This window comes from Scyliorhinus torazame, chromosome 28, assembly GCF_047496885.1.
Source record: "Scyliorhinus torazame isolate Kashiwa2021f chromosome 28, sScyTor2.1, whole genome shotgun sequence".
Classification (NCBI taxonomy): Eukaryota; Metazoa; Chordata; class Chondrichthyes; order Carcharhiniformes; family Scyliorhinidae; genus Scyliorhinus; species Scyliorhinus torazame.
Genome location: NC_092734.1, coordinates 15,134,596 through 15,159,278, shown reverse-complemented (window position 1 = coordinate 15,159,278; position 24,683 = coordinate 15,134,596). Strand labels below are relative to the sequence as shown.

At 46.1% G+C, this 24,683-nt stretch overlaps 1 protein-coding gene and 1 long non-coding RNA gene across 2 annotated transcripts in view; one reads left to right on the top strand and one right to left on the bottom strand.

The window, feature by feature from the left end:
• Positions 1-24,683, top strand: part of zcchc24 (zinc finger, CCHC domain containing 24) — a 243,474-nt gene that overhangs the window by 101,353 nt on the left and 117,438 nt on the right. The gene's annotated exons all lie outside the window — the stretch shown is intronic.
• Positions 1,463-23,082, bottom strand: LOC140403542 (uncharacterized). The gene is made up of 3 exons (XR_011938345.1): positions 22,616-23,082; positions 4,051-4,153; positions 1,463-2,585 (listed from the first exon to the last, which is right to left on the bottom strand). It is a non-coding gene; the product is annotated as an uncharacterized lncRNA (long non-coding RNA).

Below are 24,683 nucleotides of genomic sequence, written 5' to 3'. Positions count from 1 at the left end.
CATTCCTGTGCTGCTGCCTCCAGACTTTCTTCAGTCTATCCAGTTAGATACACACGTCAGGGTACACCCTATCATTTTTATGTCTCCTTTAATGAAAACCTAGCCTTAAGGAAACCACACTCGGGTCCTAGTCACAAAGAAGAAAGGAGTCTCCAATAATTCTTCCCGTGAGGAATTTTCCACTTTTTTCATTCCCAGGTTCGCTTACGTGCCCTATCAAAGTTCAAGGGATTATGCGAACTTGGTGTACAATAAGGTACAATTCCAATTCCAATTCTCTTCCCGCACCTAGTGATGCACTAAAGCACGCTTTCCTTGGTTTCCATAGCTAGCTATCCCTGGAACAGGTCGCTAGACTCTCGCCAGAGGCTTATAGCTTAAGGGCCGCCACTCCGCGTCAAGTATGTCTGACCAGGGGGCAGCACGGTGGCGCAGTGGGTTAGCCCTGCTGCCTCATGGCGCCGAGGTCCCAGGTTCGATCTCGGCTCTGGGTCACTGTCCGTGCGGAGTTTACACGTTCTCCCCGTGTTTGCGTGGGTTTCACCCCCACAACCCAAAGATGTGCAGGCTAGGTGGATTGGCCACGCTAAATTGCCCCTTAATTGGAAAAAAAGAATTGGCTACTCTAAATTTTTTTTTTTTACATATGGCCGACCAGGAGACTCTCCCACTTTTATCAACTGCCATTGATGTTGAAAGGAATTTTGCAGATTGACACACAACCTTCCTTGGCCATCAAGTCCTGGGGTGGGACTCAAACCTGGAGATTCTGGCTCAGAGGCAGGGATGCTACCCACTGTGGCACAGGACTGAAATGCGCAATGACAGTCCATAGTTGACTATTCGGCTGTGTGAGGGCTGCCTGGGTTGCCTATCCTTCCGAATGTTTTCTCATCTCTCTCTCTCTCTCTCTCTCTATCGGAAGTACCAGGCCTCAAGGCACCTTCTCCAACTGAGGAACCTCAGACACTACCCTGTGAGATTTTTGCTCCTTATTTCACAGGGATCCGATCTCCACTTGCGATGCTAGCTACTGATTTTGTGAATTATCTGCGCTTGTGTCATGTTCCAGTTATTATACTGGGTCGACATCATCACTATGCAGATATTGTCATAGCAACACCAAATTATTTTGTTTTCTTGTGAATGAGATTGTTTATCTTCCTTTTGCATATGTCGTAAAAACATATTGATACATCTTTAAAGAATGACATATTATCCAATTTCCTCTATTCTTCCATGACGGCCCAGGTCTTGCACATAAGCGTAATTTTATAGGTGTTACTATTTCTATCTTACACCTAATCAAGTTACTCTGAGCCTGACTGGTGGCAGGTCACATATTAAGTCTGCTTCTAATGAGGCGAGTCAGTCCCCTTGGTTGGTCGTCGCCAGGAAACCTGGGACTTCCTTGGTCAAAATGGCTCACACAGATGGTTGATTTACAACAACAACACACATATTTTATGCAGCACGTTTAATGTCATAATACACCCCAAGGCACTTTGCAGGAGCAACTATTACATAAATATTGACACCGAGACACATAGGGAGATATTAGGGCAAATGATCAAGGAGGTAGTTTTAAGGAGTGTTTAATGAAGGAAAGAGAGGCAGAGATGTCGGCAGGGTTGGAACAAGGCAACTGAAGGCACAGCCACCAGTGTGTTAGGGAATGGGTGTCATGTGAGAGTACCTTTAAAAAAATGGGTGTTTATCAAATAGCTGCAGTGATGTCAGAGTGTGGGTGGAGCTGAGCTGTCTGTCTGCTTCACTTTCGTTTTTGAGCTGGCAGCTACAGTGTATGTTTGGTTCCGTTTTCAGAGTTGGAGCTGCAGCCAGCCAAACAAGGTGTAATTTTGATCTCTCTGCACGTAAAGAATATCTTCAGATCACTTGCTAATTTAAAAGTGATAACTGCTCTCAGTAGAGAATTTAAAACCTGCTATCTTTGTTAAAGAGGATATTTGTCTTATGGATGTTGCTAGGAAAGATTAAGGAATACTTAGAATGCTGTATTCTTTTGGGGAAGTATTTGAGTTGATAGTTGCTAAGATGTTTACTATGTGTTTATGAAATGTTAACTAGATTCATAGAACAAACATTGTTTTGTTTTAAAAGTACTTTAGATCTCTGTTGCATCACACCTGTAGAGTGGGCTCCCCATAACCGAAATCTATTAAAAGTTGTGTGTCAGGTGAACTTGATGATACACTTTGGGGTTCTCTAAACCCTGGCCCATAACATGGGTTAAGAGACATTCCAATTAGATGTCTCATTGATGTTAAGTATCCAATAATTGACACTGTTATGTAAAGGGGTTGCAGGTGGCATTTGTTTGGTGTGATGATAGAGTTTTGTATAGAGTGTGTTCAAGAAAAATAAAGGTGTTTGGGAAAGAAACAGAATTCTGGACTCTCAACAGCAGCCACAAGCTAACACAATGGTGGGGCAATTATCCATTGAACAGTTGAGGGATCCGTTGACACCCCTTGGACTTGATTGGATTGAATTTAGGTTTGGGTTTATTGTCACGTGACTGAGGTACAGTGTTCTGCGTACAGTCCAGACGGATCGTTCCATACCTGGAAAACATAGGTCGTACGATAAATACACGATGTAAATACATAAACACCGGGTGAAGCACGGAGTGTAGTGCTGCTCAGTGGAAAATACGGGTGGAGAGATCAGTTCAGTCCATAAGAGGGACATTCAGGAGTCTGGTAACAGCAGGGAAGAAGCTGTTTCTAAAATCTGTTAGTGCGTGTTCTCAGACTTGTGTATCTCCTGCCCGATGGAAGAAGTTGGAAGAGTGAATAACCTGGGAGGGAGGAGTCTTTGATTATGCTGCTCGCTTTCCCAAGGCAGCGGAAGGTGTAGACAGAGTCAATGGATGGGAGGCGGGGTTGTGTGATGGACTGGGCGGTGTTCACGACTCTCTGAGGTTTCTTGCGGTCCTGGGCCGAGCAGTTGTCATACCAGGCTGTGATGCAGTCAGATAGGATGCTTTCTATGGTGCATCTGTAAAAATTGTTCCGAGTCAATGTGGACGTGGCGAATTTCCTTAGTTTCCTGAGGAAGTAAAGGCGCTGTCATAGCGTCGACGTGGGTGGACCAGGACAGATTGTAGGTGATGTGCGCACCTCGGAATTTGAAATTGTCAACCATCTCCACCTCAGCACCATTGATGCAGACGGGGGGGTGTACGATACCTTGCTTCGTGTAAGTGGGGCAGGGATTATGGGAGAAGCATTTTGGACTTGTCCAAATGTTTAGCAACAGGAACACTGGATCTTGCTCTTTTCTCTCTTTGCCTTTCTTTCCTCAATGCCGCAAAACAAAAAAAATCAAGACGGGGAGCGCAGTGGAATCCTAAGGCTGGCATTGTGTTAAACTTTAATGTATCTGGCTCTGTTTAAAATAAAACTTTGACAAAAACCTGAGAGAAATATCCACAATTCAAAATTTTGCACCCCTGCACAGCATCTACTGCGGGGTGAACAGATGGCAGACAGCATGATAACACTGGAATGGAGCGCTTAAAATCCCACTCCTGACAGGTTCCAAGAATTCAACTCGCTCATCTCCCCGAGCGCTGGGACAAAGGGCCCACCCCTCAAAGCTTCATTTATATCAGTGTTTAACAGATGGTTTTTCCTTACACAGACCAGCTGGCTGTCTGATCCGGGTGCTTATTTTGTACCTATTATATTTCTGGTCAGTCGGTGTAGTAGGTAACATAAGACGCTCTCCAGTGCTGTGGCTGCTGTTACTGTTCAGCCTGAGACTGCAAGGGTAACTCAGGATACACAGCCCCGCTAAGAAAAATCCATTAGCCCCCGGGGGGTGGAGAATATTAATTGAGCTCAAGTCCGAACTGTGCTAAACTTAGCCGGGTCGGTTTTCTTGGGTTCAGTTTTTATTTTGTCAAGTATCAGTTTGCCCTGCTCTATAATAAACCTGAACTTTAAGAGTGGCGACAAACTAATATTACATCAAATTTACAGCACAGAAACAGGCCGTTCGGCCTCGGTCAGGATTTATGCTCACCAGAGTTGCCAACTGTGATTAAATGTATTCCTGGAGGTTTCATCACATGACTTGCCCGCACGCTCCAGCCATTCGTCGGCCAACCTTGTGATGCGCGGCCTGCCTAGACCAATTGTAAAGCAAAAAGACTTGTTACCCAATTGGATGTTCCTTGACTGTTGGCCAATCTTTCCTCTCCCCAGTTTCAATATTTTCTTCCATCGGGTAAAGAGAGATGTTCAAAGCAAATGACAGGTTTTTTTGAATGTCCCGATGATTTTTCTCCGGAGTCGCACACAGCAGTGTCCTGGAAATGGATCCTCAATTCCTGGAGACTCCAGGCCAAATCCTGGAGGGTTGGCGACCCTGTGCTCCACGCAACCCTCCTCAGACATTAGTTACTTACCCTCACCCTATTGGCCGTGTCTGTCTACTCCTCTCCTAATGAAGAAATTTAGGCAAGCTTTCCCTCTAACATGGAACATGGCTGAGTCTGCACCAGGGTTTCAGTGAAGGGGATCTGAAGTTGAGTTTGACGGGCTGAGAGCTGTGTTCGGGTGATCCAGTACAAGGCAGCTGAACGGAACTATGTTCGTTCAGCACAAGGTTGGCCCCAATAATGTTTGGGGTTGTGCCACTTGATTTTTTGATTAGCATTGTTTCTTGCGCAGCATTTATAACCATGCTGACGCCAGATATAAGCAGCTCCCAGCCTCCCTATTGGCTTCTCCAAGGAGACTCCAATTAGTACGCAAACGTGGACCAAGCGAAATGACCACGGGGGGGGGGTGGTGGGGCGGCGGGGGGGTCTCCCAGGCCATTGGAGGCACTCTGGCTCACCCCTTGCCATCCGGGCACCTTGGCACTGCCACCTAGATGCTGCCATAGAGCGTTGGGACTTGGGGGGGCGGGGGTGAGGGGTTTGCTTTGGGGGCCTCGGAGATTGGGATGCTTTTTAAAAATGACATTCCGATCTGCCGCTACAGTTAAATTTAGTCCCATTTAGTTAAATCGTGCCCTCTAAGTCTGGGCTAACCCGGAGAGAAACTCCTCAGGGCCCAGAAAATAAGACTAAGTGTGGTTAGATAGCACATTCTCCCCGTGTCTGCGTGGGTCTCACCCCCACAAGCCAAAGATGTGCAGAGTACCCAGGACCTCGGCACCATGAGGTAGCAGTGCTAACCACTGTGCCACCGTGCTGCCCTTGGCCACGCTAAATTGACTTTTAGCGTCTAAAGGTTAGGTGGGATTACAGGGAGTGGGCAGGGGATTGGGCCTAGGTAGGGTGCTCTTTCGGAGGGTTGGTGCAGATTCAATGGGCTGAATGGCCTCCTTTTGCACTGTAGGGATTCTATGATTCAATCCGTCGGCAAACCACCCAACTGGTTACCGTGGCTGCTCAAGCCTTTCACCCCTGGCTTCACTGGAAATCCTGCCCCTTTCTTTTGCATTGACTACCAGTCGAATAATTGTGAAGTCACCTGACCGCAGTTATTGGAGTTCCAAAATGGTAAGAGTGTGAGTTAGCAGCAGCCAATCCATCTCCAGAAGGCCGTGCAGCTTTACCACGAGCAGAAACCAGGAGAAAACATGTGTCAAGCCTTTCTCCTTGTGGCTTCTCCCAGGAGTTAGCATTGCTATTGACTGGCGAGGGTGGTGCACAAGGTTTCACGGGTAAAGTGAGCATCACTGGACCTTATCATCTTTCCTTCGCCCTTTTCTTCCATGTTTTGTATGCACCGTTTCATTTCAATAAGTGACTTTACACTTCTATAAGGACGCCTGTTAGCTGTCAGTCTCATACCGGGGCAGCACGGTAACATTGTGGATAGCACAATTGCTTCACAGCTCCAGGGTCCCAGGTTCGATTCCGGCTTGGGTCACTGTCTGTGCGGAGTCTGCCCATCCTCCCCGTGTGTGCGTGGGATTCCTCCGGGTGCTCCGGTTTCCTCCCACAGTCCAAAAGATGTGCAGGTTAGGTGAATTGGCCATGATAAATTGCCCTTAGTGTCCAAAATTGCCCTTAGTGTTGGGTGGGGTTGCTGGGTTGTGGGGATAGGGTGGAGGTGTTGACCATGGGTGGGGTGCTCTTTCCAAGAGCCGGTGCGGACTCGATGGGCTGAATGGCCTCCTTCTGCACTGTACATTCTAAGAATATTGCATGCCTCTACCACCTAGCGTACGATTACAATTACAAATGGAGAAGGGTTAAATCTGAAATAATCTCCAAACCATTGATTATTGCCAGCTAACTGCACTGACTGACTGGAAGTTGCATTTCTTTGACTAGTTTTATTTGCCAAGTTGCCAGCTGGCTGGTATTCAGAAGCCAGCCCTCATCTTCATTTCTATTGAATTGGAGTGCACTGGGACCGCAAATTGTTCACTGATTATTATGATCAGGTTCCACCTCGTGCCCACAATACAAAACCCATTGTACCCGAACGTTCACATTTGATATTTTTGAATCACTCCTTTTGAATCTTCAAAGCTGCAAAATGAATCTGGCCTGGGTTTACGCCCAAGCCTGTAAAGTTCGATGGAGTGCTCCGTACTCGAGGATTATATTCAAAGCTAAGATTGTTTGGACTCCAAGGGAATCAAGGGACGTGGGAATTAGGTGGGAAATTGCAGCTGAGATGGAGGATCAACTGTGATCTCATTAACTGGCAGAGCAGGATCGAGGGGCCACTTCTGCTCCTATTTCTTCTGTTCTCATTCCGACCGTGGGTGTATCTTTACCACATGGACTGCAGCGGCTCAAGAAGGCAGCTCACCACCACCGTCTCAAGGGCAATTAGGGATGGGCAATGAAGGCTGGGTCAGCCACACAAGCCCACATCCCATGAATTAATTTTTAAGGAAGCTGCTTCACATTTGGTGTTCTCAAAATTATTCTTCTTCCCCTGTTTACAACGCGTTTGCTGTGTTTTAAGTTCTCCGGATGCGGGGGTTAATCCAAACATGATTGGGAGCCTAACTCGCGGAAAGAGGCAAAACAAAATGGGGTGGGGTAATCAGAATTGCCGACACTTAAATTATGTGCAATTTGGACTCTCCAGTGGGGCAATAAGGAGAGATGCTGATGGAGTGATATTGTCACTGGTTTCGTAATCCAGAGGCCCAGGTTAATACTCTGAGGACACGGTTTCAAATCCCACCATTGATGCCAGTGGAATTTAAATTCAATTCAAACAATTTGAAATTGAAAACTAGCCTCAGTAATGGTTAGATCATGATACTATCATCGATTGTTGTAGAAAGCCATCTGGTTCACTAATGTCCTTTAGGGAAGGAAATCTGCCTCCCTTACCTGCTCTGGCCTATATGGGACTCCAGCAATGTGGTTGACTTTTAGCTGCCCCTCTGAAATGGCCCAGCATTCAGTTCCAAGGCAATTAGAGATGGACAACAAATTCTGGCCTTGCCAATGAGGCCCACCTCCCATGAAAGAATGAAAAAAAAAACCTCATGTTGCTTCTATTGTGTAAAGTTACATCAAAATTACAACATGTAAAATGCTACTCAACCCATACAATCCATATTGGCTATTATCCTCCACATAAGCAATGGTCCTAATAGGGAGGTAGGGAGCTCTCCTACCCCTGAGCAATAAGGTCCCAGGTTCAGTTCCCACTCCTGAACTTGTTAGCAGATACGCCAGAGTGTATCAGTGCCAATGTCCAGCCCGAGTAAATGGACAGGGCATCTCGCTGTAAGACCACCCGCCAAATCCCAAAATGGTTGATATGAAGGGGGTAATCAGCCAGCTTTGTGGCAGCACCGAGTAACACGGGAAAGGCCGAAAGAGAAGGCAAATTGCAGGAGCCCTCACCTAATTTCCCTGCTCTTGTTTCCATATCCTTCGACTCCCGTTTCATCCATTCACAATTATAATAAATTCATAGCTTTGGTACTTAGAAAGGTAGGGCAGGGAGAACATAAACCAGTGTTGCATCACTGTCATGACATTCTAACTTTGGGTTTTAAATGTTTCTGGAGAGGTCGAGTAACATTACTCAAAATAACTCCGTACTTTGACCATCTGAAAGAGCACACGCTGTACAGTCTCCTCCGGGGTGGAGATATATTTCATTTAGTCTGTTCCTTTACCGCCACAAACCTTCATAACTGTAGTAGGTACAGTTTATTTACGAGAGTAATTTTACAGATTGCAAGGTGCCTGTAAACACCTGTCTCTCCTGAGAAAATGATTGCCTTCCTCTTCCATACAGTTTTGAAATATGATGGATTCGCAAAACGTTCACGTGGATATGTATGAACAGATAACCTGTGCCATTGGCCACAGCTGGGCAAAATGGATTTCAATAAGGGCAGAAGGGCTAAAACCATAGAATCCTTACAGTGCAGAAGGAGGCCATTCAGCCCATCAAGTCTGCACCGACCCTCCGAAAAGCACTCTACCTAGCCCCATCCCCGTAACCCCACCTAACCTGTACATCTCTGGAAACTAAGGGGCAATTTTATCATGGCCAATCCATCTAACCTGCACATCTTTGGACTGTGGAAGGAACTGGAGCACCCGGAGGATACCCACTCAGACACGGGGAGAAGGTGCAGACTCCTCACAGACACCCAACTCCCTGGCACTGTGAGGCAGCAGTGCTAACCAGTGCCACCGTGCCGCCCCTAACCACTGTGTCACCATGATCGATTCAACTAAGGTAAATCTGGTATTGCCCTTTGGGCAGGTATTATCAGCCTCATCATGCCTGTTTCTTTGGATCAATGGAGATTTTGAACTGATTATGTTTTTGTAAAGTACCTCGGGGAAGTCCGGCAATGATAAAGGTGCGTGCTCAATGTAAGTTGTAAAGTACCTGGGGAAGTCCGGCAATGATAAAGGTGCGTGATCAATGTAAGTTGTAAAGTACCTGGGGAAGTCCGGCATTGATAAAGGTGCGTGATCAATGTAAGTTGTAAAGTACCTGGGGTAGTCCGGCAGTGATAAAGGTGCGTGATCAATGTAAGTTGTAAAGTGCCTGGGGAAGTCCGGCATTGATAAAGGTGAGTGATCCATGTAAGTTGTAAAGTACCTGGGGTAGTCCGGCAATGATAAAGGTGCGTGATCAATGTAAGTTGTAAAGTACCTGGGGAAGTCCGGCAATGATAAAGGTGCGTGATCAATGTAAGTTGTAAAGTACCCGGGGAAGTCCGGCAGTGATAAAGGTGCGTGATCAATGTAAGTTGTAAAGTACCTGGGGAAGTCCGGCAATGATAAAGGTGCGTGATCAATGTAAGTTGTAAAGTACCTGGGGAAGTCCGACATTGATAAAGGTGAGTGATCCATGTAAGTTGTAAAGTACCTGGGGTAGTCCGGCAATGATAAAGGTGCGTGATCAATGTAAGTTGTAAAGTACCTGGGGAAGTCCGGCATTGATAAAGGTGCGTGATCAATGTAAGTTGTAAAGTACCTGGGGAAGTCCGGCATTGATAAAGGTGCGTGATCAATGTAAGTTGTAAAGTACCTGGGGAAGTCCGGCATTGATAAAGGTGATCAATGTAAGTTGTAAAGTACCTGGGGAAGTCCGGCAATGATAAAGGTGCGTGATCAATGTAAGTTGTAAAGTACCCGGGGATGTCCGGCAATGATAAAGGTGTGTGATCAATGTAAGTTGCAAAGTACCTGGGGAAGTCCGGCAATGATAAAGGTGTGTGATCCATGTAAGTTGTAAAGTACCCGGGGAAGTCCGGCAATGATAAAGGTGTGTGATCAATGTAAGTTGTAAAGTACCTGGGGAAGTCCGGCAATGATAAAGGTGTGTGATCAATGTAAGTTGTAAAGTACCTGGGGAAGTCCGGCATTGATAAAGGTGTGTGATCAATGTAAGTTGTAAAGTACCCGGGGAAGTCCGGCATTGATAAAGGTGCGTGCTCAATGTAAGTTGTAAAGTACCTGGGGAAGTCCGGCATTGATAAAGGTGTGTGATCAATGTAAGTTGTAAAGTACCTGGGGAAGTCCGGCATTGATAAAGGTGCGTGATCAATGTAAGTTGTAAAGTACCTGGGGAAGTCCGGCAATGATAAAGGTGTGTGATCAATGTAAGTTGTAAAGTACCTGGGGAAGTCCGGCATTGATAAAGGTGTGTGATCAATGTAAGTTGTAAAGTACCTGGGGAAGTCCGGCATTGATAAAGGTGCGTGATCAATGTAAGTTGTAAAGTACCCGGGGAAGTCCGGCAATGATAAAGGTGTGTGATCAATGTAAGTTGTAAAGTACCTGGGGAAGTCCGGCATTGATAAAGGTGCGTGATCAATGTAAGTTGTAAAGTACCTGGGGAAGTCCGGCAATGATAAAGGTGTGTGATCAATGTAAGTTGTAAAGTACCTGGGGAAGTCCGGCAATGATAAAGGTGCGTGATCCATGTAATTTGTAAAGTACCTGGGGAAGTCCGGCATTGATAAAGGTGCGTGATCAATGTAAGTTGTAAAGTACCTGGGGAAGTCCGGCATTGATAAAGGTGCGTGATCAATGTAAGTTGTAAAGTACCTGGGGAAGTCCGGCAATGATAAAGGTGCGTGATCAATGTAAGTTGCAAAGTACCTGGGGAAGTCCGGCATTGATAAAGGTGATCAATGTAAGTTGTAAAGTACCTGGGGAAGTCCGGCATTGATAAAGGTGCGTGATCAATGTAAGTTGTAAAGTACCCGGGGAAGTCCGGCATTGATAAAGGTGATCAATGTAAGTTGTAAAGTACCTGGGGAAGTCCGGCATTGATAAAGGTGCGTGATCAATGTAAGTTGCAAAGTACCTGGGGAAGTCCGGCATTGATAAAGGTGATCTATGTAAGTTGTAAAGTACCTGGGGAAGTCCGGCATTGATAAAGGTGCGTGATCAATGTAAGTTGCAAAGTACCTGGGGAAGTCCGGCATTGATAAAGGTGATCAATGTAAGTTGTAAAGTACCTGGGGAAGTCCGGCATTGATAAAGGTGCGTGATCAATGTAAGTTGTAAAGTACCCGGGGAAGTCCGGCATTGATAAAGGTGTGTGATCAATGTAAGTTGTAAAGTACCTGGGGAAGTCCGGCAATGATAAAGGTGTGTGATCAATGTAAGTTGTAAAGTACCTGGGGAAGTCCGGCAATGATAAAGGTGTGTGATCAATGTAAGTTGTAAAGTACCTGGGGAAGTCCGGCATTGATAAAGGTGTGTGATCCATGTAAGTTGTAAAGTACCTGGGGAAGTCCGGCAATGATAAAGGTGCGTGATCAATGTAAGTTGTAAAGTACCTGGGGAAGTCCGGCAATGATAAAGGTGCTCAATGTAAGTTGTAAAGTACCTGGGGAAGTCCGGCAATGATAAAGGTGCGTGATCAATGTAAGTTGTAAAGTACCTGGGGAAGTCCAGCAATGATAAAGGTGCGTGATCAATGTAATTTGTAAAGTACCTGGGGTAGTCCGGCATTGATAAAGGTGAGTGATCCATGTAAGTTGTAAAGTACCTGGGGAAGTCCGGCAATGATAAAGGTGCGTGCTCAATGTAAGTTGTAAAGTACCTGGGGTAGTCCGGCAGTGATAAAGGTGCGTGATCAATGTAAGTTGTAAAGTACCTGGGGAAGTCCGGCAATGATAAAGGTGCGTTATCAATGTAAGTTGTAATGTACCTGGGGTAGTCCGGCAGTGATAAAGGTGCGTGATCAATGTAAGTTGTAAAATACCCGGGGAAGTCCGGCATTGATAAAGGTGCGTGATCAATGTAAGTTGTAAAGTACCTGGGGAAGTCCGGCAATGATAAAGGTGTGTGATCCATGTAAGTTGTAAAGTACCTGGGGAAGTCCGCCAATGATAAAGGTGTGTGATCCATGTAAGTTGTAAAGTACCTGGGGAAGTCCGGCATTGATAAAGGTGATCAATGTAAGTTGTAAAGTACCTGGGGAAGTCCGGCAATGATAAAGGTGTGTGATCCATGTAAGTTGTAAAGTACCTGGGGAAGTCCGGCATTGATAAAGGTGCGTGATCAATGTAAGTTGTAAAGTACCTGGGGAAGTCCGGCATTGATAAAGGTGTGTGATCAATGTAAGTTGTAAAGTACCTGGGGAAGTCCGGCATTGATAAAGGTGCGTGATCAATGTAAGTTGTAAAGTACCTGGGGAAGTCCGGCATTGATAAAGGTGTGTGATCAATGTAAGTTGTAAAGTACCTGGGGAAGTCCGGCAATGATAAAGGTGATCAATGTAAGTTGTAAAGTACCTGGGGTAGTCCGGCAATGATAAAGGTGTGTGATCCATGTAAGTTGTAAAGTACCTGGGGAAGTCCGGCATTGATAAAGGTGAGTGATCCATGTAAGTTGTAAAGTACCTGGGGTAGTCTGGCAATGATAAAGGTGTGTGATCAATGTAAGTTGTAAAGTACCTGGGGATGTCCGGCAATGATAAAGGTGAGTGATCCATGTAAGTTGTAAAGTACCTGGGGAAGTCCGGCATTGATAAAGTTGAGTGATCCATGAAAGTTGTAAAGTACCTGGGGAAGTCCGGCATTGATAAAGTTGAGTGATCCATGAAAGTTGTAAAATACCTGGGGTAGTCCGGCAATGATAAAGGTGTGTGATCCATGTAAGTTGTAAAGCACCTGGGGAAGTCCGGCAATGATAAAGGTGCGTGATCCATGTAAGTTGTAAAGTACCTGGGGAAGTCCGGCCGTGATAAAGGTGAGTGATCAATGTAAGTTGTAAAGTACCTGGGGAATTCCGGCAGTGATAAAGGTGCGTGATCAATGTAAGTTGTAAAGTACCTGGGGAAGTCCGGCCGTGATAAAGGTGAGTGATCAATGTAAGTTGTAAAGTACCTGGGGAAGTCCGGCAATGATAAAGGTGTGTGATCAATGTAAGTTGTAAAGTACCCGGGGAAGTCCGGCAATGATAAAGGTGCGTGATCAATGTAAGTTGTAAAGTACCTGGGGAAGTCCGGAAATGATAAAGGTGCGTGATCAATGTAAGTTGTAAAGTACCTGGGGAAGTCCGGCAATGATAAAGGTGCGTGATCAATGTAAGTTGTAAAGTACCTGGGGAAGTCCGGCAGTGATAAAGGTGTGTGATCAATGTAAGTTGTAAAGTACCCGGGGAAGTCCGGCATTGATAAAGGTGCATGCTCAATGTAAGTTGTAAAGTATCTGGGGAAGTCCGGCAATGATAAAGGTGCGTGATCAATGTAAGTTGTAAAGTACCTGGGGAAGTCCGGAAATGATAAAGGTGCATGATCAATGTAAGTTGTAAAGTACCTGGGGAAGTCCGGCAATGATAAAGGTGCGTGATCAATGTAAGTTGTAAAGTACCTGGGGAAGTCCGGAAATGATAAAGGTGCATGATCAATGTAAGTTGTAAAGTACCTGGGGAAGTCCGGAAATGATAAAGGTGCATGATCAATGTAAGTTGTAAAGTACCTGGGGAAGTCCGGAAATGATAAAGGTGCGTGATCAATGTAAGTTGTAAAGTACCCGGGGATGTCCGGCAATGATAAAGGTGTGTGATCAATGTAAGTTGTAAAGTACCTGGGGAAGTCCGGAAATGATAAAGGTGCGTGATCAATGTAAGTTGTAAAGTACCCGGGGATGTCCGGCAATGATAAAGGTGCGTGATCAATGTAAGTTGTAAATTACCTGGGGAAGTCCGGCATTGATAAAGGTGCGTGATCCATGTAAGTTGTAAAGTATCTGGGGAAGTCCGGAAATGATAAAGGTGCGTGATCAATGTAAGTTGTAAAGTACCCGGGGATGTCCGGCAATGATAAAGGTGCGTGATCCATGTAAGTTGTAAAGTACCCGGGGAAGTCCGGCAATGATAAAGGTGCGTGATCAATGTAAGTTGTAAAGTACCTGGGGAAGTCCGGCAATGATAAAGGTGCGTGATCAATGTAAGTTGTAAAGTACCTCGGGGAAGTCCGGCAGTGATAAAGGTGCGTGATCAATGTAAGTTGTAAAGTACCCGGGGAAGTCCGGCAATGATAAAGGTGCGTGATCAATGTAAGTTGTAAAGTACCTCGGGGAAGTCCGGCAGTGATAAAGGTGCGTGATCAATGTAAGTTGTAAAGTACCTGGGGAAGTCCGGCAATGATAAAGGTGCGTGATCAATGTAAGTTGCAAAGTACCTGGGGAAGTCCGGCATTGATAAAGGTGATCCATGTAAGTTGTAAAGTACCTGGGGAAGTCCGGCATTGATAAAGGTGCGTGATCAATGTAAGTTGTAAAGTACCCGGGGAAGTCCGGCAATGATAAAGGTGCGTGATCAATGTAAGTTGTAAAGTACCTGGGGAAGTCCGGCATTGATAAAGGTGCGTGATCCATGTAATTTGTAAAGTACCTGGGGAAGTCCGGCATTGATAAAGGTGCGTGACCCATGTAAGTTGTAAAGTACCCGGGGAAGTCCGGCAATGATAAAGGTGCGTGATCAATGTAAGTTGTAAAGTACCTGGGGAAGTCCGGCATTGATAAAGGTGCGTGATCAATGTAAGTTGTAAAGTACCTGGGGAAGTCCGGCAATGATAAAGGTGTGTGATCAAAGAACAAAGAACAAAGAACAAAGAAATGTACAGCACAGGAACAGGCCCTTCGGCCCTCCAAGCCCGTGCCGACCATACTGCCCGACTAAACTACAATCTTCTACACTTCCTGGGTCCGTATCCTTCTATTCCCATCCTATTCATATATTTGTCAAGATGCCCCTTAAATGTCCCTATCGTCCCTGCTTCCACTACCTCCTCCGGTAGTGAGTTCCAGGCACCCACTACCCTCTGCGTAAAAAACTTGCCTCGTACATCTACTCTAAACCTTGCCCCTCTCACCTTAAACCTATGCCCCCTAGTAATTGACCCCTCTACCCTGGGGAAAAGCCTCTGACTATCCACTCTGTCTATGCCCCTCATAATTTTGTATACCTCTATCAGGTCGCCCCTCAACCTCCTTCGTTCCAGTGAGAACAAACCGAGTTTATTCAATCGCTCCTCATAGCTTATGCCCTCCATACCAGGCAACATTCTGGTAAATCTCTTCTGCACCCTCTCTAAAGCCTCCACATCCTTCTGGTAGTGTGGCGACCAGAATTGAACACTATACTCCAAGTGTGGCCTAACTAAGGTTCTATACAGCTGCAACATGACTTGCCAATTCTTATACTCAATGCCCAGGCCAATGAAGGCAAGCATGCCGTATGCCTTCTTGACTACCTTCTCCACCTGTGTTGCCCCTTTCAATGACCTGTGGACCTGTACTCCTAGATCTCTTTGACTTTCAATACTCTTGAGGGTTCTACCATTCACTGTATATTCCCTACCTGCATTAGCCCTTCCAAAATGCATTACCTCACATTTGTCCGGATTAAACTCCATCTGCCATCTCTCCGCCCAAGTCTCCAGACAATCTAAATCCTGCTGTATCCTCAGACAGTCCTCATCGCTATCCGCAATTCCACCAACCTTTGTGTCGTCTGCAAACTTACTAATCAGACCAGTTACATTTTCCTCCAAATCATTTATATATACTACAAAGAGCAAAGGTCCCAGCACTGATCCCTGTGGAACACCACTGGTCACAGCCCTCCAATTAGAAAAGCATCCCTCCATTGCTACCCTCTGCCTTCTATGGCCTAGCCAGTTCTGTATCCACCTTGCCAGTTCACCCCTGATCCCGTGTGACTTCAACTTTTGTACTAGTCTACCATGAGGGACCTTGTCAAAGGCCTTACTGAAGTCCATATAGACAACATCCACTGCCCTACCTGCATCAATCATCTTAGTGACCTCCTCGAAAAACTCTATCAAGTTAGTGAGACACGACCTCCCGTTCACAAAACCGTGCTGCCTCTCACTAATACGTCCATTTGCTTCCAAATGGGAGTAGATCCTGTCTCGAAGAATTCTCTCCAGTAATTTCCCTACCACTGAAGTAAGGCTCACCGGCCTGTAGTTCCCGGGATTATCCTTGCTACCCTTCTTAAACAGAGGAACAACATTGGCTATTCTCCAGTCCTCCGGGACATCCCCTGAAGACAACGAGGATCCAAAGATTTCTGTCAAGGCCTCAGCAATTTCCTCTCCAGCCTCCTTCAGTATTCTGGGGTAGATCCCATCAGGCCCTGGGGACTTATCTACCTTAATATTTTTTAAGACACCCAACACCTCGTCTTTTTGGATCACAATGTGACCCAGGCTATCTACACCCCCTTCTCCAGACTCAACATCTACCAATTCCTTCTCTTTGTTGAATACTGATGCAAAGTATTCATTTAGTACCTCGCCCATTTCCTCTGGCTCCACACATAGATTCCCTTGCCTATCCTTCAGTGGGCCAACCCTTTCCCTGGCTACCCTCTTGCTTTTTATGTACGTGTAAAAAGCCTTGGGATTTTCCTTAACCCTATTTGCCAATGACTTTTCATGACCCCTTCTAGCCCTCCTGACTCCTTGCTTAAGTTCCTTCCTACTTTCCTTATATGCCACACAGGCTTCGTCTGTTCCCAGCCTTTTAGCCCTGACAAATGCCTCCTTTTTCTTTTTGACGAGGCCTACAATATCACTCGTCATCCAAGGTTCCTGAAAATTGCCGTATTTATCTTTCTTCCTCACAGGAACATGCCTGTCCTGTATTCCTTTCAACTGACACTTGAAAGCCTCCCACATGTCAGATGTTGATTTGCCCTCAAACATCCGCCCCCAATCTATGTTCTTCAGTTCCCGCCTAATATTGTTATAATTAGCCTTCCCCCAATTTAGCACATTCATCATCGGACCACTCTTATCCTTGTCCACCAGTACTTTAAAACTTACTGAATTGTGGTCACTGTTACCGAAATGCTCCCCTACTGAAACATCTACCACCTGGCCGGGCTCATTCCCCAATACCACGTCCAGTACTGCCCCTTCCCTAGTTGGACTGTTTACATATTGTTTTAAGAAGCCCTCCTGGATGCTCCTTACAAACTCCGCCCCGTCTAAGCCCCTGGCACTAAGTGAGTCCCAGTCAATATTGGGGAAGTTGAAGTCTCCCATCACCACAACCCTGTTGTTTTTACTCTTTTCCAAAATCTGTCTACCTATCTGCTCCTCTATCTCCCGCTGGCTGTTGGGAGGCCTGTAGTATACCCCCAACATTGTGACTGCACCCTTCTTATTCCTGATCTCTACCCATATCGCCTCACTGCCCTCTGAGGTGTCCTCTCGCAGTATAGCTGTGATATTCTCCCGAACAAGTAGCGCAACTCCGCCTCCCCTTTTACATCCCCCTCTATCCCGCCTGAAACATCTAAATCCTGGAACGTTTAGCTGCCAATCCTGCCCTTCCCTCAACCAGGTCTCTGTAATGGCAACAACATCATAGTTCCAAGTAGTAAGTTGTAAAGTACCCGGGGAAGTCCGGCATTGATAAAGGTGCGTGATCAATGTAAGTTGTAAAGTACCTGGGGAGGTCCGGCAATGATAAAGGTGCGTGATCAATGTAAGTTGTAAAGTACCTGGGGAAGTCCGGCATTGATCAAGGTGCGTGATCAATGTAAGTTGTAAAGTACCTGGGGTAGTCCGGCAGTGATAAAGGTGCGTGATCAATGTAAGTTGTAAAGTACCTGGGGAAGTCCGGCATTGATCAAGGTGCGTGATCAATGTAAGTTGTAAAGTACCTGGGGTAGTCCGGCAGTGATAAAGGTGCGTGATCAATGTAAGTTGTAAAGTACCCGGGGAAGTCCGGCATTGATAAAGGTGCGTGATCAATGTAAGTTGTAAAGTACCTGGGGAAGTCCGGCATTGATAAAGGTGCGTGATCAATGTAAGTTGTAAAGTACCTGGGGAAGTCCGGCATTGATAAAGGTGATCAATGTAAGTTGTAAAGTACCTGGGGAAGTCCGGCATTGATAAAGGTGATCAATGTAAGTTGTAAAGTACCTGGGGAAGTCTGGCATTGATAAAGGTGAGTGATCCATGTAAGTTGTAAAGTACCTGGGGAAGTCCGGCAATGATAAAGGTGATCAATGTAAGTTGTAAAGTACCTGGGGAAGTCCGGCATTGATAAAGGTGCGTGATCAATGTAAGTTGTAAAGTACCTGGGGAAGTCCGGCAATGATAAAGGTGATCAATGTAAGTTGTAAAGTACCTGGGGAAGTCCGGCAATGATAAAGGTGTGTGATCAATGTAAGTTGTAAAGTACCCGGGGAAGTCTGGCATTGATAAAGGTGTGTGATCAATGAAAGTTGTAAAGTACCTGGGGAAGTCCGGCATTGATAAAGGTGCGTGATCAATGTAAGTTGTAAAGTACCTGGGGAAGTCCGGCAATGATAAAGGTGATCAATGTAAGTTGTAAAGTACCTGGGGAAGTCTGGCAATGATAAAGGTGCGTGATCAATGTAAGTTGTAAAGTACCTGGGGAAGTCCGGCATTGATAAAGGTGCGTGATCAATGAAAGTTGTAAAGTACCTGGGGAAGTCCGGCAATGATAAAGGTGCGTGATCAATGTAAGTTGTAAAGTACCCGGGGATGTCCGGCAATGATAAAGGTGTGTGATCAATGATGTAAGTTGTTATGAATGTGCCTTTGCCCTTATGCTTTTCTTCATTTTTTTGCTGATCCTGAATGAGACTGATGAATTGTAGGGCTGTTCATTGCTGTGGAAGGTGGTTAGAATGAATTTAATAAGAAGAATCAGGGTTATAGATTAGTGAGGGAAAAGTGGCTGGGTGCCCAGCTGAAACAGCCATGGTCTACAATATGCCGCAGTGCTTTAAACTACATTCACTTTAATGCTTAAAGATGGGTAGTCTAGTGCGCCTTATCCAACCGCCCCCCCCCCCCCCCCCCTCCCCCAAAGCCCGGTATCTTGTGGATCGGGTGGATGTGGGTGGTGAGGCGGTTAAGGGCTAGCCACCTGACATCTTCTACCTTCCCCCACCCCTCCTTAAACACATGTGAGGAGGGGGTGGGGGGGGGGGGGGGGGGCATAAAATCCAGCTGCATGATTTTTGAGTGATCAACCAGGGCCTTATAGTCAAGAGCCTTTGTTTTGTGTTGTGAGCCTAGCTAATGGCCAGATGGAAATGAATGTTTCAGTTTGTGTGTGTATCGAGCCAATCTTGAGACAGGTTCCAGAGTTTCTCAACATTAGAAATGTAAAGTCTGAGTTGCTACTGCCTGCTAAAAGCAACATTTGACCAACTTAGTGATTAATTACCATGACCTGTCAACATGTAATCACAAGTTGCTTTGTGGCCATATGATTGACTTAACAAAACAGAAGTATCTGTCGGCAACAAGTCTGCAGCTACACAACACGGAGGTCGGTTCTGAACATTGGCATTGAGGGCCGAAAGAGAGGTCGCTGGCGTAATTGAAGAAAATGACTCAATGTGTAAAAATGTAATTTCTCGACATTATATGATGAGAATGTGGAACTTGCAACTAAATGGAGGGGTTGAGACGAATAACATAGATGTGTTTGAGGAGAACCTACACAAGTATATGAGGGAGCGATGAATAGAAACATTTGGCATGTTTCAAATGAAAGGCTATAAGGTGGAACAGAGATCATGTGGAAACACTGGTGTTGGCCCCCGAGCTCTATCCACCTTTTCCCACATTCCCAGACCAAGAGGCATTCCCTTTTTGTCGGATCTCCCATGATTCCCGCCCCTCTGCTATTCTGCTGGATTCAGTCTTTATTTCTTTCTTTCTTACCTCATTACCACCCTCGTTGTACTTGCAGCATCGCCCTGTATAAATATCCCCAACTTTCCTTGGCAAATGTTTTAATTTAATCTCTTCTGCTATCCCCACCCCATCCTGCCACTGCACCTACCCCCAATCAACTGCTATTGTTGCTGTACTTGCTCTGAACCCTTAAATCTCACGTACCTACTAATGTTGATGAGACGTCATTGAGTTGAAAAGTTGCAGTAGGGCACTGTTGCTTCACAGCGCCAGGGTCCCAGGTTCGATTCCCAGCTTGGGTCACTGTCTGTGCGGAGTCTGCACGTTCTCCCCATGTCTGCGTGGGTTTCCTCCGGGTGCTCCGGTTTCCTCCCACAAGACCCTAAAAACATGCTTGATTAGGCGAATCGGACATTCTGAATTCTCCTTCTCTGTACCCGAACAGGTGCCGGAGTGTGGCAACTAGGGAATTTTCACAGTAACTACATTGAAGTGTTAACGTAAGCCCACTTGTGACACTAATAAAGATTATTATTTAACTCCGTTTCCCTCTGCGCGGAATCCGCTTGGCCTGCTGTGTGTTTCCTGGGTTTTGTCTTCAGCTTTCCAGCATCTGCAGTATTTTGCTTTCCTGAGCCAGCACAAGACTGTTGGGCTGAGTGGCCCCTTTCTGTTTTGTGCTTACAGATTCGAAAAGAAAGCTAAAATGCCACTCTTTGCCCTGATCGCTGGAGCTCCTGAGTAGTTTGGACCTACCTCCAGCTGACTAATCGCCATGGGGCCATAAATCCATGGTGGTCTTTGCATATAAAAATCAGCGAGCGTGATTTTGTGCAGGAATGGGGAGCTTCAGGTTCAAGCTGTGCTTGTACCAGTTTGAAAACCGAAACAATGCTGGATGCATAGTTCTGTTGCAGAGTGAAGTATCTACTGGGAAAAAAATTAAGTTAGTGGACTAGATCATTCTGGATTTTAAGCAGTGCAATTTTCTGATCTCAATTAGATGAGACCCACCACTCAATCAAACTTCGGCCACTTGCTTGCATTTCTGAGATTTGTGTTTCAGCAACCGGGAACGAGGGGCTGAATTTCCAGGCCTGACGCCCGGGATGGGAATGGATGTGAACGGGAGCTGATAATAGCCCTGCCAGCCTGCGGGCCAGTTCCTCAAGGCTAACCGGCCTTTGGGCCAGTTTTGCGGAGCTGGATAATGGGGACATGGCTGGGCAACCTGCCCCGGACAGGATAGGTGGCCAATCAGCTTCATTAAAAGCCTACTGTGGCCAATTGATGGAGGCGGACTGGGATTGTTTTGCTTGGCCTCTGGATTTCTGCAGCCCGTGGGGACCAGATTTTTTATTAATTCACAGGTTGTGGGCTTTGCTGGCGGGACCAGCATTTATTGTCCATCCGTAATTGCTCTTGAGAAGGCGATGGTGAGCTTCCATGTTGAACCGTTGCAATCCATGCGGTGTAGGTACACCCGTAGTGCTGTTAGAGAGGGAGCTTCAGGATTTTGCCCCAGTGGTTCTGAAGGATATGTTCTAAGTCGGGATGGTGAGTGACTTGAAGGAGAACGCCCAGGTGGTGGGGTTCCCAGGTATCTGCCACCCTTGTCCTTCTAGATGGTAGTGGCCGTGGGTTTGGAGGGTGCTGTCGTGGGACAACCTCGTTTATTCCTGCAGTGCATCTTGTAGATGGTACACACGGCTGCCACTGTGCGTCGGTGGTGGTGGGAATGAATGTTTGTGGATGGGGTGTGTGGTGAACCACTGTAATAGGAGATGTAAGGTAGGACCTGCACTACAGGTTCGCCGGTAGCTCCTGCCGGCTGGCTCCGCCCACGGAGAACTGTATAAATATGCATGACCTCCAGTGTCCTGCCATTTCGCCAGCTGCAGCAGGAGGCCACGCATCTGACTGTAAGAAAGCCACAGTTGTACCCAACTTTAGACTTTGTGCAATTGATCGTGCATCAGGGTGCCAATCAAGCAGGGCTGCTTTGTCCTGGAATGTGTTAGGTTTTTGAGTGTTTTCGGAGCTGCACTCATCTAGGCAAGTGGAGAGGATTCCATCACATTGAAGACAGGCCGGAGGCAGCCTCCTGCTGGCAAGAGCCAGAGGCGGGGCAGGGGGGGGGGGCACAGTCCAGTATCCTGCCACCTTGAGATACCCTCCCTACCTGCCTGGGTACAGAAACAGCCACAGGCCCTGAAGAGGGGCTCCCCCCTCACAGAAACAGTGGTGGCCTGTCTGCAAGTCAGATTTATTTTTAAATTTGCAAAGTTGGAGCCTCTTATCTTGAAGGGTGAAGGGTGATCAACACTTGGAATTAATTCCTAGATGGAGCACTGGGCGCAGGAACCTGTGCGATGTTGTGCGATGTTGGGGGAGTATAGATTTACGGTTGGATTGGATTGAGGGATTGACTGGATGGATTGATTAAGATGGGCAGAATAGTGTTTCTTCTCTATGATTACCTTGGGATATTTCTTACAGCTGTGAAGCCAGGCATTTGTAACATCATTCCTCCTCACCACACACCACCCCCCCCCCCCCACACACACCCCCCACACCCCCACACCCCCACACACACACACACACTCTGAAGCAATGCAAGAAACCTGCAACTCCTTTTTTTTAAGCAGCACACACTTCGAGAGTCAAAATATTGTAATTTACTCAACAACAAAATACCACAAGATCAGCTAATTTGATTACATGTACTCTTTTAAGTGAGCACTGTCATGAGACCATTATACATATTAAAAAAAAGAGCCAATAGTTTGTGGAAAGCAGTGATTGGAGAAAGTGGTCGCTTCAGCATCTGAAGCTAAACGGTCGGCCATTTGAGCGAAGTGACATTTTATAAACTGGACGGCCGTGACTACAAGTATGTTTAGAATTGGCTGCGTGGCCCAGGGCTGCTTCATTTCTCCCTCACTAACCTAAACATTCCTCCATCTCTGCTGGCCATAATCATCCGGATTTACTGCTGAGTAAAATTCCAGGGTCTGAGCAAACCTAGCTGTTGAAGGACAAAGTTTCCATGAGAAAAACGTTTCTTGACGGCACCTCTGTGGTACGCAATGCAAGCGGGCTGACGATTCCACACAGATGCTCTGGGGGATGGTTGAGGTGCTATTTTTGAACTGCTTCACGGCTGTAATCTTCAGATGGATAGTGTTTGGATAGTGCAAGACTTGCTTTGAATATCCCATTCTTTAAATACTTCACAGCGCTTTGCAAAGACTGGAGTGGCTCATTGCTTACTCCACTGGCAAACCCCAAACTGTCGATTAACATTTAGTATAACGCCATAACGATTTATGACAGTTTTTTCGCAATTTTGTTTAAGAAACTGGGCACTTTTTTTTTGAGGAGACTTGGCAAGTGTTTGGTATCACATGCTCGCTTGACTGTTTGTACAACCAAGGTTGGTGAGATCTCAGTAACTCTTACCTCCACGGATTACAATTTAGGAACATGGTAGTTGTACAAAGGGACGGCACGGCAGCACAGTGGTTAGCACTGTTGCTTCACAGCTCCAGGGTCCCAGGTTCGATTCCCGGCTTGGGTCACTGTCTGTGCGGAGTCTGCACGTTCTCCCCGTGTCTGCGTGGGTTTCCTCCGGGTGCTCCGGTTTCGTCCCACAAGTCCCGAAAGACGTGCTTGTTAGGTGAATTGGACATTCTGAATTCTCCCTCCTGTGTAGCCGAACAGGCGCCGGAACGTGGCGACTAGGGGCTTTTCACAATAACTTCATTGTAGTGTTACTGTAAGCCTACTTGTGACAATAAAGATTATTATTATAGGAGAATAATCTGAAGTTAAACGTCAGGCTGGGGTTACTCCATGTACTGTCCTTGAAGACTGCATATGGGCCCCCCAGTATGAGACATCACAACAGCATTATGCAAATATCACCAAGGTCTGGTGTTTGTAAATGCTCACTCTCACAGCACAGGCCCACCACAGGAAATTCAGTCAGCGAGTCTTTATTTTTTTTTTAGTAAAATATACATAAAGATTCTGTTTTTCTCTGCGGAGTTCTGGGTTGACCAGTTTGGGATTTATATGTTCTAAGTGCAGTTTGCTCACTGTCCTGTTTTCATGGAGTGAATCCTGATAGGAAAAGAGAGATCATCTGTTATAAGTTTCCATCTGGAATGTTGGCCTTGGCTTTCACTCTCCGGCTGAGAGCAAACGCAAGCTGATGAAATCGAGCAGGAAACTCCCATACGGCGAGAACACCGGCCTGCTTCTATCAGCTGATCCAACAATCCATTATTTTACTGGTCTTCTTCCTCTGAGATCAAACATTTAGTTGTAAACGTAAGCTCAAGCGTTCAAACATGAATTGATGTTTTCCCCCACATCATCCTTGTGATTCCCCACCTTTTCCCTTTAATTGCTGTGGACTGCAGTTTTTGTCTAAAACATAACTTACAAAAGTAAGTGAAGATATCCTTTCCTGTGAACTGAACCCCGCCCCAAGCGGGTGGAAAAAGAAATTTGCCGTTTGTCAATTAATTTGTGTTAAGTTCCTGTTCATTTTTCAGCATAGTTGTCTGAAATATCTTTCTAGTTGTTTTTTTCCTTGGGGCTTATCACTAAATAATATTGCGCCAGAATGTTCTGTGGGATCAATCCCAGCATGCTCATTTACAGTCAGATTCAGATGTGTGTGATGGGGACCTGGGCTCTTTTATGCATTGATTCCCTGACACCGGACTGCTCCATTTTGGAGGTGGAGTCTTTTTGGCCATTCCCTTCACTGAGGAAGGAAGCATCAAAGGGTGAGTCAGCCCTGCCCTGCTGGGCCTCAGAAATGAGAAGGATGCAAATCTGGAAGCAGCTGCCTCGCTTGCCTTGCACTGGTGTAGCACCGTCAATATGACGCGAGGCAGGTTGAGGTAATGTCAATTGAAGGCAATTAAGCAGAACTTTATCCCCAGCAGCGTGGTTACAGAATGCAGCTGCTGAGGGAAATGGAGGGAAATGCCTGGTTCTTAT